The following is a 15,420-nucleotide window of genomic DNA, read 5'->3' on the forward strand; positions in this document are numbered from 1 at the left end:
ATATCCCACTCAGAATGATCTAACTCAAAATTATCCAGGGTCTCATGCACATTCACGGCTAGTAAATTAGGAATGAACTCTACATGTTATATCCAAAAACGAGGATAAGGGGCCCACAGGCAATAATATAGTCTCCACGTGACATATGTGACCGGCCATGGAGAGAGAGAGCCAACCGAGCATATTATGTCTTTCACAAGACTCGGTCATTGTCATAAATCAAAGTATATCTTTTTATCTTGGCCAACTCGGTTATAAAGAATATATTTCTCTATTTTAACACATCATCGTAAAGGATGACTCAGATTCACACACCATCCCTAATATCCAACTTATAAAGAATACCTTGAGTGTTACAACCTTCTATTTATCAGAACCAATCGTACTTTGAGCTTAAGGATATTGACTAAGCCATGATATGTTACTTATGATCACATAGTCATAATAATGATCTACATTTCTATGACTTATACCGTTACCAAATCAGTTCAGCCTAGTTTATATTTCCTCACATGACGAGCAAAACTTAATTCCTAGGAAAATAGCAACAAAAGATGGCAACAAAAGATATGGTTTCTTAGCAAAAAAATAGATACAGATGTCTAGAATGAGAGAGTTGTTTCAAGTCTACCTTAGGGGAATTTGAGAGTGCAGCTGCAAGTTAAATATCCTCGCCTTTAGCTTCAGTCCTTGAAAGGAACCAAAAACTTCATGATAGGGGAGGCCTAATCTGTTTTTAGGTATAGTCCCATTAAAATACCCTAAACCTAGATTTAAAATACTTCACTCTTCATGTAATTTTATAAATAGATTTTTCTATTCTTCGAAGGATGATTAAAAAAATAAGGGAGTTCCCTGATTTGTGTAATACTAGATTTAGTATAGACATCATCCATAAATATGGACCTAAGGAGCACATAGAGAGGTACAGGAAGATAGCAAGAGAAATACAACACCTAGATTAAAAATTCCTGAAAGGTAAACGTTACAGTATTCTTTTAAACAAGATACCTTCTTTTTATTTCTTATCGCTATTACATATCTAAAAAAGTCAGGTTCTAGAACTAATCCAAAATTATTTCCCCTCCAAGGCCGAACTGTTGCACTCCATTAAAGCACGATATTGCAAATGTGCTCTCAAAAATACATATCTAACAAGTCAGGTTTTAGAACGAATCATATTCACAATTGTATATTCACACACATACTGCACAAAGCACCGAATTGCAAATGTACTCAAAAATAAACAAAAAAAAAATGGCGATCGGCAAAATCAAATCCTACTAGTTAGGATCTGCCCTTTATAAGTGCCCCACAATTTTTTCAATTTTAAAAACGGTCCGCCAGTTATAACCTATATGTGTCACTATCCATTCACAAAAAACTCATAAAAACAAAAGTAACATAAAAACCCTAAAAAGCAAAAGTGATAAAAAAATCCCGAAAAATTTGATTAAACCAATTTTAAAAGTTGGAACCCCGGAACAGAGATTGTTACAAAGATATCCTAATTAGGTATCTTAGACATATATGTCTATAAGGAATTATCATGCTTCTCTTTTTTTGAATCTAAAATAGAAATTATGATATACCACTTCCTGTGTTGCCCCAAGTATAGCTGGGATAGGAAATATCCGGATGGATAGGTTGCTATAGCTATAGGTAAAAGTGTCGCAAAAAAAAAAAGAAACTCTACACTATTCCTGAATTTTTTGTTTTTCTCTCATTCATAGAGAACGGATCAAACCTTGAATCATTTCTTTTTTGGGTACCCAACCGGATTGTAATATCATAATAATAGGTAGAAATTGGATTACTTTTGATATTTTATACAAGACTGAGTTTTAATGGATCCCAACATTTAACTGGGATTTTTGTAACACAAGTTTGGTCACCTTAGGTTTTTTATGACTAGTTCTGTTTTAAAAATAAATAAAACAATCCATTCACTGTCCAAGGAGGGGAAGTTCAGTTATCCTGCAAGATAAATAAACTTATAGATTGCCAAACAGACCTCAACATTAAGATAGCCTAGGGAGAACCTTCTACAGGAATAGAAGAAGAAAGGTACAACTCCCACGACACAAAATAAGATAGCAGGTATTGGCATAGTCATAATAATGATTTATATCTCCCTTGTACCCTTACTAAATCAGTTCAGCCTAGTCTATATTTCCTTGACTTGTGTATCTAGTTTTAGTGTTTTTGGTTCTCTTACTAAACTAGTTCATTCAAAACAGGCATATGAAGTAAAAAAAAACAAATATCCACTGATAGGAGATTCGTGGTTGTCTCTTATTTTTGGTATCATACTTTCTCTCCTTGTCGAACTATGATAAAAACAGTCTGCAAATCAAAACTACCTAACTAGTAAACTTTACAGTCTCTATAAAGCATATTACTGAACAAAAGAACGAAAAAAATTGACTCCTTTCTTTCTGCCTTGTTTCTTTAAATTCTCTCCTATCTTGGATCTGCAACAAAATAAGAAAGAACCAAAAATGCATGAGATTACATATAGAAAAATAAGAAGGGAAATCATGAAGACAAACGGGAACCAAATGATACAGTTCAAGGTCCTTGAGATCAACAAGAATCATGAGTGGCATGTAACAACTTCAAAGATATTTCGGTCTATTCAAGATGTTAAATGCATTCTTCAGAATATTATGTTAACCAATTTTTTTAAATCCCGACAAAACTTGGCAGCACCTAGCCTTAATATAAACACTGAATCCCAACTGCTCAACAAATTCTCGTTAAAATAACATTGCATATGAAAATAAAAAATTTCATAAAACAACTCATCAAACAATAGCATTACCTTCGCTTGAGGAATTTCCTTCACTGTTGACTGTTCTTCACATGTACCACCAGAAGTAGCATTTGAAATTGCTAAGATAGCATCTTTCTTTATATCAAGCTCACCAGTGTCAAGAAGATGGATAGTGGGGCTATGGATATCAGCTGATCTGCTATTTAGAAAGTTACAAATAGTTTAGTACTCACATAGATATAATGATCAAAAGTCTAAACAATAGCATTACCTCAGGTTTGCTAAAATTTATGGTTCATGTAAATGTACTAATATCATTTTCCAAGCGAGAATTCAAGTCGCTCAAGTCAGCTTACCTTTTTAGTTTTTATCTTTATTTTTTAGGTCAATAGCTTACCTTTTTTATTGAAGTTTCAGCAACACTGCTTTGACAAAGAATCTGTTGGGTTCCCAGTATCTTCATAAATATTCTCTCTGCAAAAACACAAGACTCTAGGGTTTAATTCATCGTCAATATAAAATTTATTCACTGAAAATCATGAACGCCTGAAATTACCTGTAAAATATAATACGCTGAGGCTTCTGTCTAGTTGCTCTACGGAAAGAGATAAAAAGTTCCATGGTTCACGAATATATCAAAAATTAGCCAAACCAAACGCCGAATATGCATTTCAGGCCACGACAAGAAAAATTGAAATGACGAAGATGAAGAACCAAAACAGGCAAGTTGCATACTTAACCATGCCTCCAGTCACAGTTCCTCGAACTGGATCCTGCCGTACTTTAAACAGATCTTGAGTCAACTCTTGGTGGTGGGCTTGAGCACACATCAAACCAGCATACTTCGTAACCTCTGGCCAATCTTGTGATGCCACAACCTTGATAAGAAGTACAACAAAATAAAAATCAACAATTGGAACAAACTAGAAGCCACCAAGAACTAGAGTGGATTAGAAAAAGGAAAAAAAAAAAACTTACAGCGGCGAGAGAGGGGATTGAATCCTGGGTGAGGATGGGTAACATCAGCACCAAAGATAATGGTTGGCTGGTCACAGACGAGGCATAAGTGGTATAAGCCTTGACAAGGCATCAACTAGAACAGTGTTGCGCCCACTGACCTTCACATTTATTTTGACAGCGACATTAGCCTGGTACTGTTCCCTCATCTTAAAGACGTGCTTCGTCAGACAACACTGAGAAACAAGACCAAGTTCGGTCTCACAAATAAGTTTTTAGTCCCCCTATAAAGTACAAAAAGTCCATTAAATATTTTATTCTACCAATCAGGGCGTTTCAATTAAACACGAACCTTGTGATACCATAGAGTGAGCCATTAATTGTTGTCCGGCAAAATTACAACGAGCAAGTCGAGTTCCTTGCCCTTGAGTTTTGTCATAGCCACCGAGTATCTGGTCTTCAATGTTCGTTCAACATGATCTGGACAAGCGGTATACAGAGGAAGACTTGGCTCAGTATTGAATGTCTACACATGAAGCAACCAGAATATAGTTAGTTCGACGACAAAACCACCAATTCCAGATCAAATTATCAGTCACCCGGAGTTGAATAAATCAACAAGGCGAACCAATCCAGAAATATGACACATCTGGGCAAGCTCGTAACAGAAACCACGGGCCACACTGTCTTGGACATTGCATGAGAAGTTAAAACACATCCAGTTGTTGACAATATCCCCATTAACCATTTTGTACAGAAAAAAGAGACGAGCCAAAATCTTGTGCTCCGATAAAAGATAAAGCTGACCTTGTTCATCATATTCCATTGTCCGACTAGGGGGCAAGCAATCCCTCTACCACTTTTACTATACTTACGCTGCATGGGAAACCGTACACTATCAGTTAATATACAAAGAAAACACCAGTTCCATGGCTCTACGAAAATGGTAATGGAGATGTGTAAGCTTATTTACCCATGGGGAGAAAGCATGCGAGCCTCGGCTTGAGCAAGCTTATCACTAATTCCAAATTCCTTAGGGTAAGGGTCCTCGTAATAAGCATTATTGGCAAACAGTCTACAACAAAAACATGTTACCAAACAAACTATAGGTAAAGAAGAATGGGGAACACGTATACAACACAGTAATTCCTAAAAGTATATACACTCGGCATAGAACATTATAAACTAGGAGCTACAATGTAAACATTACCTGCATAATATCTTTCTCCCTTCCCTGTGGCCGCTGATATGTAACTTTCAAAGGAGTAGCTATCTGGAGTTCATTGTGTCTTTTTGAGTACCACTGGCCCTCATAATTTTACAAACCTGCATCCATATAGTAAAGTACATTACATCAAATACATAAAAACTCCCAACACTACAGAAAAAGTACGAACGTGTACAACCTCCATGGGAAGATAATTTGGCCTTCATAATTTCCAACTTGCAAACACGGCCAACGCGTGTACTGAATAGCCGAAATATTCGACAACAGATTTCATGGTACCTCTTTGGTCAACAGAGAAACTTCAACAACAAGAAAATAAAGAAAGGTAAATGAATATTTATAAACAAGAAAATAAAAACACCCTGCACAGCTAAATAATTGACTTACATCAGCTCTAAAGTTGCCTGAGAGGTTAATCCAAATAAACGGTACTTTATGCGCATATTTCCTCGATGAGTTACTTCAACCTTCACACCTCTAAGGGCCTTCTTGGCCAGCGCCTAGCACCTATTGAAAAAATTAGAGAACAACAAAAAGGAAATTAAAAAAGAATACACAAATGATTCTTGTTATACTTGGAATCCTACAGATCAAACCAAGCAAGAAGAGCATAAATGAAAACTTACCAAAACAAACCCCTAGAAGGAAAAAAAAAACACCGAACGACTGAATCTAAACAAGATAAAACTAAGTGTAACAAGAATCATCTAACACATCGAGAAGAATTTCACCTCTGAATATGAAATAAGAATTCCCCCGACTGTCCCTGTTAATCATTACTCTGATCTCGAAGGCCAACGCAATAGGACCGAAATCCTATGATACTTGTAGGAACAAGGCGTCGGCCCCCTCCCCTTCCAAGCAATAGAGCAAAACTGGGAATCACCCCACTTATCATACTGCTAAAACTTGGTTCGCAGGTTGAATCAATGATAGATAAGACTAGGCATCACCCCCGTCTTGATTAATATTTAGCGGCTGCCTACGTACCCTCTCCGTGGCTCGAAGGGATCAAGCACGACCGTAGTTCATTTATGATTCACTTTGATAGTATGAATTGCCCATAATGACAACAACTATCTCTTAGCAGATGATTTGAACTATCTCTTAACAGTCATCTTTCATGCCCTCCTTGATTCCTGTCAAACAGAACTACTCCACAGGATTTATGAACAATGATAACTGGATTATCATCTCTTTTCATGTAGAGCATGAAACGAATGTATTAAGATTAGCAAGCATGGGACAGTACTTGCTTTGCTTAGATAGTATGAGTTGCCCATAATGACAACAACTATCTCATCTCTCCTTTCTGATGATCCATGAACCACTAGGTAGTATGAACAGCCAGACTGCAACTACCTCATCAGCGATAATTATTGCCACGACAAGATTGCAATCATCTCTCGATAGTTGGTATGAACTGCCAAGCAGCAACCAACCTATTTCAGATGATAAGAACAACCACGCGCAGCTGTGCTGAACCGCAAAGCGGCTGCCTACATACCCTCTCCGTGGCTCGAAGGGATCAAGCACGACCGTAGTTCATTTATGATTCACTTCGATAGTATGAATTGACCATAATGACAACAACCATCTCTTAGCATATAGTATGAATTGTCCTGTCAAACCAGAACTACTCCACAAGATTTATGGACAGTGATAATCCTTAGTCGAGGTTGCTGGATTATCATCTCCGTCCAGAGGTACCAATTACTAATTAGGATTTATGGACAGTGATAATCCTTAGTCAAGGTTACTGGATTATCATCTCCGTCCAGTGGTACCAATTACTAATTAGGATTTATGGACAGTGATAATCCTTAGTCAGGGTTACTGGATTATCATCTCCGTCTAGTGGTACCAATTACTAATTAGGATTTATGGACAGTGATAATCCTTAGTCAGGGTTACTGGATTATCATCTCCGTCACGTGGTACCAATTACTAATTAGGATTTATGGACAGTGATAATCCTTAGTCAGGGTTACTGGATTATCATCTCCGTCACGTGGTACCTATTACTAATTAGGATTTATGGACAGTGATAATCCTTAGTCAGGGTTACTGGATTATGATTATCATCTCCGTCACGTGGTACCAATTACTAATTAGGGTTCCATCAAGAAGTTGAGCAGATTTACTTGATCACATCAACCAAGAAAAGAAGTTAAAGCAGATTGACATCATGAATTCGTACCTTCATCTACTTCTTCTTCTTCGTCACAATTAATACTTGTAGGGACAAGGCGTTGGCCCGCTCCCCTTCCGAGCAATAGAGCAAACTGGGAATCACCCCACTTGTCATACTGCTAAGATTTGGTTCATATGTTCGCAGGTCGGATCAACGGCAGATAAGACTGAGCATCACCCTACGTCTCTGCCAAGCAATAGAACAAAGTGAGAATCACCCCATTTGTCACATACTGCTAAGACTTGGTTAACATGTTCGCAGGTGGAATCGAAGCAATAGAGCAAATTGGGAATCACCCCACTTGTCATACTGCTAAGATTTGGTTCACATGTTCGGAGGTCGGATAAACGGCAGATAAGACTAGGCATCACCCTACGTCTCTGCCAAGCAATAGAGCAAACTGGGAATCACCCCACTTGTCATACTGCTAAGATTTGGTTCACATGTTCGTAGGTCGGGTCAACGGCAGATAAGACTAGGCATCACCCTACGTCTCTGCCAAGCAATAGAGCAAGCTGGGAATCACCCCACATGTCGTACTGCTAAGATTTGGTTCACATGTTCACAGGTCGGATCAACGGTAGATAAGACTAGGCATCACCCTACGTCTCTGCCAAGCAATAGCGCAAACTGGGAATCACCCCATTTGTCACATACTGCTGAGACTTGGTTTACATGTTCGCAGGTGGAATCGATGGCAGATAAGACTAGGCATCACCCTACGTCTCTGCCAAGCAATAGAGCAAAATCACCCCACTTGTCATACTGCTAAGATTTGGTTCACATGTTCGCAGGTCGGATCAACAGCAGATAAGACTAGGCATCACCCTACGTCTCTGCCAAGCAATAGAGCAAACTGGGAATCAGCCCACTTGTCGTACTGCTAAGATTTGGTTCACATGTTCACAGGTTGGATCAACGGCAGATAAGACTAGGCATCACCCTACGTCTCTGCCAAGCAATAGCGCAAACTGGGAATCACCCCATTTGTCACATACTGCTAAGACTTGGTTTACATGTTCGCAGGTGGAATCGATGGCAGATAAGTCTAGGCATCACCCTACGTCTCTGCCAAGCAATAGAGCAAACTGGGAATCACCCCACTTGTCATACTGCTAAGATTTATTTCACATGTTCGCAGGTCAGATAAACGGCAGATAAGACTAGGCATCACCCTGCGTCTCATCCAAGCAATAGAGCAAACTGGGAATCACCCCACTTGTCATACTGCTAAGACTTGGTTCACAGCAATCACGTACATAAAAGAGAGAGAGAGAGAGAGAGAGAGAGAGAGAGAGAACAAAAAAACTTACAGCATCTCCATTAGCAAGCAAATAGCTAGAGTTGAGTTTTGTCAGTCAAATCCACATCATCTGATTCCTCAGCGCTCTCAAAAGCACTAGCACTAGGAACTGGAGACTTTAGAGAAGTTGATCGAACTATCTTGGTTGAATTTACCTTACCCACTGGTTGTCCTGAAACAGTACCAACAGTAGAAGTCAGAAGTCATAACTTATACTCCCATAGAGAACTAACCAGTCAATGAAGCATTAGACAACAATTGGAGGAAATAATGAATTCCACCAGATGGAAAGATAAATATCTGGTGACCTCTGTAGAACTAAACAAAACTAGACCACACACAGTAGTACTCAACCTTAGTGCATCTAGCTCCCTCTTCGAATCGCAGGGAATAGAACTTAAAAGCCAATTCCAAAACTCCTGCTACATAAAATACAAAGTACACAAGTAAAGAAATGGCTGTGCATGCGGGCAGGATAAGCTAATCAAAGAGTAAGCATAATTACACCAACTAAAACGAGCTAAAAAATTCGGCACAAACTTGAAAGGTAGCTTTTCTACCAGAATACAACATGGACAGGTCACTCTTGCACAGTAGCAATATATGAAAGATGGGAGTTTATTGTTCCGGTGGCAAGGAGAAAGGCTGCACCGACAACAAAATATCAATAAGAAATGTAAGGACTTATTAGCAATTTATAACTATTCTGTGGCTAGTACACGCCAGTAATATGCCCAGTTAACAGGTTATGACCAAGTGAAACTTAACTTTATGTTCGCAATAACACATGTGCTTGCACAATGGAAAACAACTGAAAATGAAGTGCCCAAAAATTGACTTACTTCTTGGGTAGGTGTTTCTTTAAGGAAGCTCTACAGCTGGCCCGGAAGTAGACGGGGATGCCTACAAAAGAGCAGACAAGCAACAATAACAGTCAGATTAATAACAATATAATAACACAGGGTGAGTACTACTTTGAAAGGTATAATGCGTCAATATAGGTTACAGTTACCAGGTAAAAAGGTTAATTATCAGAAGTTCATTTGCGCTTGAGAACAGAGGCCATCAGGAAACTTGTTTACTACTTTTAGTTGAAAGCAAAACTGAAAAAAAGTGATCTCTTGAAATTGCTTCTGCAAAGATGCGCGGCAAGGTTTTAGATACTTCAATAATACAAAAGTCACGGACAGCATCCATCAAAAAAGACCACAAACATTTGAAGAAGTAGATTTCATACCTGAACGGATGATAGGAGCCTTGCCTCATTATCTACGGTATAAGTGCACATGAAGTGAACCCCTTCACACTCTTTATCCTAAATCATCAAAACCTAAAATCAAATGTACACAATTCATATCTTTCTAAATCAATCCTTTGTTAATATTAAAATAAAATTATACCACAGCAAAATGCAAAACCACAGCTCATACTTTTGTCATTTCTAGAAAATTATAAAATAAAATGCAGCTTCTATTGATAAGTTGATTAATGGGGAAGCCTTACCAATTTTTACATCATTGTTATCGATCTCCATGATGCCATAAATCATCTACATCATCATTAGCTTCTTTCTTACTACTGCAGGACCTCCTGGAAGGACAAGTGCAGGAACTCCAAAGCACATGAAATATGCAAAAAAGGAACTCTGTGTATCAGCACCATAAGAAGATGATCAGAAATTCAGATTAGATGTATGTAATAGAAGTTTAACCAAATAAGAAGAGGAGAATATAACCTCATCTACATGGAGTGGAATAAAAATTGGAAGCATCTTTGAATATGCATCGGAAACTGTCGAAGTATCAGCATTGTTTGCTGAACTGGAGCCCGAAGAAACTGCAAGCCAGGATACTGTTGGGTTCTTTGATGCTCTTGTACTAGCACGAAGCTCATTTGCAAACTCACAGGCCTATAGATGATGAAAATTATCAAAACCATTGGGTATTCTAATTGCTTGTACTATGACATGTAGATAATAAAAGACGTACCTGGTGTAAAACTAATATCAAAACCACAGGGAAACCCCAAGGACAACAAGGGAATCAAATTCATTATAAACAGCCGAAAATATATTAAGCTAACAACTTAAAAACTATATAAAATATGGTGGATAATACAGTACCTCCCGACGAAGAAGCAAGTTATGGGAACTACAGTATGCTTTTCTCAAAGGACCTAAGCAATTCTTATCAAGATTCTGAAGTCAAGGCAAAGATAAGTAAGAGTCCCAATGCAATGAAAGAAATAATTCAATTAGACTAGCTGCATCTTCATATTTGCCCACAAAGTGATACCTGCAAATGCTGCAGGAGACGTGCATATGTCCTGCATTTGTACCGAAGATTAGCATGATCAGGTCTCTTTAGCTGCCTTCTCCGATATCGCATCTGAATAAACAAGCAGTTGGGCAGATTTTATAATCCCTATAAAAAAAATAACCCATGATAAAATAAAAAAATAGAAAGTCCTGCGAAAAATAAATCAAGAATTCAGATGCCCTTTTGAACAAAATAGTTTTTAATTTTCAAACTCCATTCGCTTCTCTTTAACCTGTACGATTTTCATAGTTTATTACTACAACACAGAAGGGCTGAGAAATATGGTGTAAGCATAGTGGATAACCCTACTGCAGTTCCAGAGATCTCCAAGCAAGCACGTATTACGACCTCTTACCATATTCTACAAAGAATCCCATGCATATTCGCATAAGGTTAATGAAGTACCACTTATCCTTTATTACATTTTCAGAGACAATATAAACCTGTCCATTTCTAACTAATTGGTTGAATAGACTCCATATATTAAAAACGGGTCCATTTCAAGAAATTAAACCTGTCCATTTCTAACTAATTGGTTGCAGAGACAATATAAACCTGTCCATTTCAAGAAATTAAAAACGAGTTTATTTTGCGCACACAGTATACTTACCGAGAGAATGTTGCATTTAGCAAGTAGTGGGATGCAGTCTCCATGTCATATCATAATTTTATTTCAATAGCATCATAATGTTACACATAAGTTGAAAACCTTAGATCTAAACTAAGATAATGAAATTTGATTATGCCCCTAAAACTCTTGAAGTCACGAGTCTCACGACAGTTCAATCAGAATACAAAATGAGGTAAGACCAGTCGACCACTATCAATTGAAACCAAAAGTGAATGAGGTTTGAAGATAATCTTAAGGTTTATAAAGAAACAGGACAATGATTCTTTATAAATTTATATAAGGAAGTTAGGTCATACCTAAATGGACGGAACCTGTGACGTCCTTTACCCCTGATTCTAGGAGGGCCTACTGGATTCTTTTCACGCTCAGCCATATGGTTGAAACAGTCAGCTAGGCGCTCAGCCATATGGTTGAAGCAGTGGCTAGATATAGTCCTTGAGCAGCAACCTACAAAAAAGAAGTACAATATATATATGACGCCGCTTGGGTTTCAATGTACCTATGTATATTCCGGTTCAAATTAAAGACCCGCCATAGCCATTGAACATTCAGAACTCACCTGACCAGTTGCAGGAAGCATTTTCATCTCTGAATCTACTTGTGAAAGAGCTAATTTGAACGTTTCAATGTCCAACTCAGTACTATTATCCTTCCCTTCAGAATCTTTCAGAAGGTCGGAGATACCTTTCAACTTTTTATTCTTCAAATAGAGCTTCACTTGAGGGTACCTTTCACAGATATCGGTAATGAAATCTTGGAATTGTTTAACTGTTCATTTACCAGAATTATCTTTGTCCGCTTTACTGAATATCACCGCTATGTCTTCCTAAGAATCAGAAAGCAATAACAAAAGAGCATAATTAGTTGATATAAGAAAAGGTATGTTGAACATACACCTTGTGAATCAAAAGAATGTACATTATTCATAAACCGATAAAATCATATGCATAGTGAAGGTTGTAGTACATAATTAATTTGCAATACTCATAGCAGGGTAAAATGGAAATAAGCTAAAAGGTAGCACAATACCATGATTCTTCGCTGATTAATAGATGCACAATCACCAAGGGCAAAGTGGATCCAAAGTGGAACATGTTTTCACCTCAATATACTTCTTGGCATTATCCCAAGCACCTTCAGTGTTGGAGGCAGAAATTGCAATCTGTCAAATGCAACCATGATAAGAGCATGTAGTAAGTTCAAAAAATGATAAAACATCTACTGCATGACCAACTCTATCAAAAACACAGTGAAAATTTCAAACGCACAGGAAAAATGCTAGCAGGAGTCGTAAGTGCGCTGTTACAGACAGCACCCACTTTTCATGTTGACAAAGTAAGGGGCCGGGCCTAGTAATGTTCGTCAATCCACAGAATGTGTAAAGATTAAGAAAGAATTTATTAAGAGAAACTCTAACAAGAAAGGCACATTCCACTATTCAGCTAAAAAGTAGTCAGGTAAACATGTTACCTGCACACCAGAAACGAGGGAACCAGCAAGGACACCGGAGAGGGTCTCAACGCCAAAAAATGTTCCAACAATGAGGGGAGTGAGCATGACTAAGGCACCAGGTAGGATCATTTCTTTGATGGATGCATCTGTCGAGATCTTGACACAGTTGGCGTAGTCAGGCTTTGAATTGCCTTCCATAAGACCAGGAATGGTGTTGAATTGCCTGCGAACTTCTTCCACACTCTTCATGGTCATAGCTGAAAACCAGTATGGAAGCATTGCTCCAACAAGCAAACCAATAAAGACTTTCGGTGTAAGAACATCCACACTTGAAATAGCTGCACGGCTCACAAAGGCACCAAAGAGTGCCAGGGATAAAAGAGCAGCTGACCCAATGGCAAACCCCTATACACGACAGTTCAACAAACTCAATACCAGAAAGGCAGAAAGTAAGGGAAGTAGAAATAGAAGTCACACAGGTTATACTTTTCCAATAGCAACAGTGGTGTTTCCAGCAGCATCTAAGGCATCAGGCCTCTCCCGGATCATGTGGCTCATGCCAGCCATCTCAGCAAGACCTCCAGCGTTGTCACTGATGGGACCATATACATCAACGGCCAATCCTGTAGCAATAGTGCTGAGCATTCCAAGAGCAGCTACAGCAATTCCATACATGGCAGCTAGGCTAAAACTGACAGATACTGATGGCAATAGCAAAGATCGGAATGATAACAGGTCTGTATCCCAAGGCAAGGCCAAAGATAACATTAGTAGCAGCTCCAGTTCGCAAGGAATCAGCGACATCTTGCACAGGACTACAACATAAATGGCAATAGCAAAGATCCTGAAACATTACCTGTATGCATTGCTGGTGTAATATTCTGTAATAAACCCAATGACCAACCCAGCCCAAAGGCCAATAGCAACACAGAAAAACAGTTCCCTGCAGCCACAAAGGAAACATTTAAAACTTGCCCGGTCTGGGAATACTTACTTCTCTAACACTGAGAAAATGATAAGTTCAAACTAGAAAAAAATTAAATATAGCCAAATTTTGTTATAGAGCTCACCGTTTTTCACAACTTTTTGAGTACCGAAATTGAAGATTGTGAATGATGATGGGAGAGCAACCTAACTAACAAGAGCAAATTCCAATGTCATCAGAGCAGTGGAGATGATAAGCTGGTTCTTTAGTGCTGGCTCGATTTGAGTGACAAGCTTGATTTCAAAGAAATCGGTCGCAAAGAGGGTGGTCAGCAAACAGACAAGGATACCAACGCAACTAATAACCAAGGGATAGCACATTGCAGTGAATTCATGGTTGATGCCGAAAGAGGAGATGGATGCAACAACATGTGCAGCACAAGAGGACTTGGCATAAGAACCAAAAAGATCAGAACCCATTCCAGCAATATCCCCAACATTGTCACCAACATTATCAGCAATAACCTGGGTGGAATAAGATAGGCAGATTAAGCTACAAATCTATATTAGAAAGGCTAAGATATATAGCAAGCCAAAAGTTTGATTTCTTACCGCTGGGTTCCTCATCGGTTGCTAAATCACGCCTGGTAGTCTGAGATAAGTATGTCCATTAGTTCATGAATCAGAAGATACTCATAGCAAAAACATCGAGGAAATATTAAATAAACTGGACATTGTAGAGCACATACCTGACTGATCTGCTGCATGAATTCATAAATGAAAGGTCGGGTTCCAAATCCACTTGACCAGACAGCCATTCCGTAAGGTACTGAAGATAACACATCACTTGACCTTTCTTTTGTACGAATGGCATTATTAGTTACTTACAAAACCATAGAATCCAGACCTGGACATTAGTAAAACGTTTGGGGTGCTGGGCTCACACTTGGTGGTAACATTGGAGGTCGACATCTTCCCAGGTGATTTCCACATCGTGAATAAATGGGTTTTCTGAAATGATATAAAGTAAATGCTTGTTCAAACCATTAAGATGACAAATCCAGGAGCAAGCGTACAAGTAGATGGAGCAAATTAAACTAAGCAAATAGTCATATCCACGAAAGATCATTCAACACTGGGAATCCATACAAAAGCCACATTAGAAAACTAAACCTGAATGCAATCCACCAAGAACAAATGAAGCACAAAAATTCAGAGTAAGAGCACAGAGAAACACACAACAAGCAATCCGAATCACCACAAAATATTACACAAAAGTTCACGCAAGAGTCCCACAGCAAGTCGGCACGCAAACAAGACAGAGACACACAACAAGCAGCCTGAATCACCAAAAAATATTACACAAAAGTTCACACAAGAGTCCCACAGCAAGTCACCACAACCAACAATAAAGAGTCAGCATACAAACAAGACAGGACCACAAAATATTAAGCAAATACTCATATCCACAAAAGATCATTCAACACTAGGAATCCATACAAAAGCCACATTAGAAAACTAAACCTGAACGCAATCCACCAAGAACAAATGAAGCACAAAAATTCAGAGTAACAGCACAGATAGACACACAACAAGCCATCCGAATCACCACAAAATATTACACAAAAGTTCACACA

General features: G+C 38.5%; 1 pseudogene; it reads right to left on the bottom strand.

Annotated features, from left to right (window-relative positions):
• Positions 1-2,103: 2,103 nt before the first annotated feature.
• LOC113313086 lies at positions 2,104-14,601 on the bottom strand (annotated as a pseudogene).
• Between the last annotated feature and the right edge of the window lie 819 nt (positions 14,602-15,420).

This window comes from Papaver somniferum, chromosome 9, assembly GCF_003573695.1.
Source record: "Papaver somniferum cultivar HN1 chromosome 9, ASM357369v1, whole genome shotgun sequence".
NCBI classification, from domain to species: Eukaryota; Viridiplantae; Streptophyta; class Magnoliopsida; order Ranunculales; family Papaveraceae; genus Papaver; species Papaver somniferum.